Source organism: Pseudomyrmex gracilis, unplaced genomic scaffold, assembly GCF_002006095.1.
Source record: "Pseudomyrmex gracilis isolate BER0280 unplaced genomic scaffold, ASM200609v1 scaffold_999, whole genome shotgun sequence".
In the NCBI taxonomy this organism is placed as follows: Eukaryota; Metazoa; Arthropoda; class Insecta; order Hymenoptera; family Formicidae; genus Pseudomyrmex; species Pseudomyrmex gracilis.
This window is the reverse complement of record NW_018021583.1, coordinates 32350-34939: the sequence shown is the minus strand read 5'-3', so window position 1 is coordinate 34939 and position 2590 is coordinate 32350.

Here is a 2590-nt window from a genome sequence, read left to right as displayed (position 1 = left end):
ATATATATATTCAGATCTAAACGGATTCATACATTTCTATATAATAGTAATTTAACCTACAAATAATTACCTACATTATTTAAACTACAAATAATGTAGTGTACGTGCCTTTTTTCGAATCGCACGAAATCTTTGAACACGTATTCGTGTTAATTTTCTAATTTTTTCCGCACGATCCATTATTTTTTATTTCACTTCACACAACAGTATGAAAATTGCAATTTCACAATGAAGTTTTCTAACTCTCGATGATTCTTATTTCAATAGAATGTGTACATGCGCAAATTCAATAGAGAATTTTATAAAAAACTCAATCAGGACCGCATAAGGATTTCCTCAATGAAGCGCTAATAAAACAGCCCTCGTTGCGGCGCTGACAGAAGGGCCACACGTATCAAATAATACGGTAACCCTGATGTAGACACAATCAGCACCGGATCAGGTTTTCCAAAATAAGGCAAGCCATGACATTACCTGATTGCGCCCGGAGCAAAATGCAGGCAAACCTTAATCATTTTCTACTCGGGACACAGTACATACGTTAACATTCTACGACTTACGAGATAAAGCGGTTTTTAACAATTGTGGATATTTTGAGAACCAGAAGAGATATTCGGAAACAGACCACGTAGGTACCTTCACTTTGGGTTCGAGAACTTTATGCGACATAGTGAAAGTAAACAATTCGATTACCTCGAAAACGGTAATAGTTAGAGAAAAATGGTTTTCAGATTCTTATTTCTATTACTTAATTGCAAAATACCACGTTTTTAAAAGTTAATATTTTTAATTATTTAAACAACCGATTGTTAATAACAAATTCTGGAGACCTGAAACCACACTGGTATTTTGCAGTTTTTTACGCTGATTCTAACGGTGAAAACCGTTTTTTCCTATCTCTTGTGGTTTTTGGTATATTAATTTTGCAACTTACGTAATATCATGTGGTTCGGACTTAAGCTAAGTGAAACACGGCTAACGGTAATAGGAACACGTCGGTAACTCGTGCGGGTCGATAACTTGCTCGGAAGTACGACTTTTAGCAACTGTTCACTTACCGACCGTGGTAAATGTTTAAGTATGGTAAAATGGTGGTACTGGTAACAGTATCGACTTTGGTACTTGAGAACAACGGTAACTACTAGTACAACCGGTTACCGGCATGAGGTACCTCTTAACCTTGTGTCCTACGGCTTACTTCACTGTACGCACACCTACCTTACACTTCTAGTCTATGGTCAGCACTTAAGGTAGTGTTTCAAAGGAACTTCCTCTCGACCAATCAGATTGTTTTCGTCGTTTTTACACGGATTCCCGAAGAGACTTCTGGAAGAGACTTACGGGACGGTACTTGCAAGGTTTCAGAGAGTTAGGAAACGCAACAAAACTACCGACTAATCAAAACGCGTTTTACCAAACCGGTTAACCAATGAGACTTCTTTTACCCTTTTCAGTGGTGTAAAACACGAACTTCAAAAAAGGGCTAACTCGGCGTAGTCGCTGCGTGTTTTGTCAACCCGTACGACCAGTTTTTGCACTTCAGCCAATCAGGTCGTTTGTCACCAGGCGATCAGCCAATCAGACGTTTTCACTGACTTTGACTGACTTTCTGGGCGAATTTTAAAGAAAGAGACAGTGGACGTGTCTCGTGGGAGTCGAGAGACTCAAAACTGACAGAAAATCGTTTCGACCAATCAGGTGATTTTACGAGTTTTTAACCAACTTCCCGGCTGGACCTTAGGAAAAGAACTACGGGAAACGATTTACAAGGACACGGCGAGTCGGAATCCACAATAAAACGACTGACCAATCAGATTGCGAGTTACTAGGAAACTGACCAACCAGAGCTAGGGGCGGTGAAAAACGGCTTAATATTACGCGTAGAGGACTGTGAGTTTGTACAAACGTAAAAACAGTCGCACGGACCTAGCTCACATAAGATTATGCAAAAACATGTACCTTTAAGAAAAGTGTCGCTACTAGCTCGACACAACTATATAGCAGTATGTGATTATAATACAACGGTTGTCGCCGTAGTTTAAACGTCATTGCGGACGATTAGGAGGGAAAAAATGTTGGGACGTGACAGATGGTTTAAAGCTTTTAAGAAGAAAGTTGTTTGTAGATGGCAAATCTGAGTATTACTTATATAATTTGAGTCGTTTTAAGATAATATTTATATTTATGATATTAATATTGTGGATAGTATTACCTATTTACTAATTTTTATTTTTTTAATTATTCAATTCTAGTAATAGGTGTAGTTATAAGTGTGGGAAGTTACATTGATGTGTTAGTAAGATTATCTTCCAATTCAACTTATTCAATAATAAAAACGTAACCTTCAGTTTCATAGATGACTTCTTATAAAGTTAGATACATTTTAATTTCATTAGTAGTTATGGTGTTGAGGGAAAATTTTACTCTTAGTAATTGGGTAATGACAATACTGATGTTGAAATTTTAATTAAAATTTATAGTTTTGTTCATGGCNTTAGTTTTTTTTATTAGTATTTTAGCTAAGTTAAAGTGAAACTTTATAGATTTTATTGAAGGTGAATCTGAGTTGATATCAGGATTTAATGTGGAA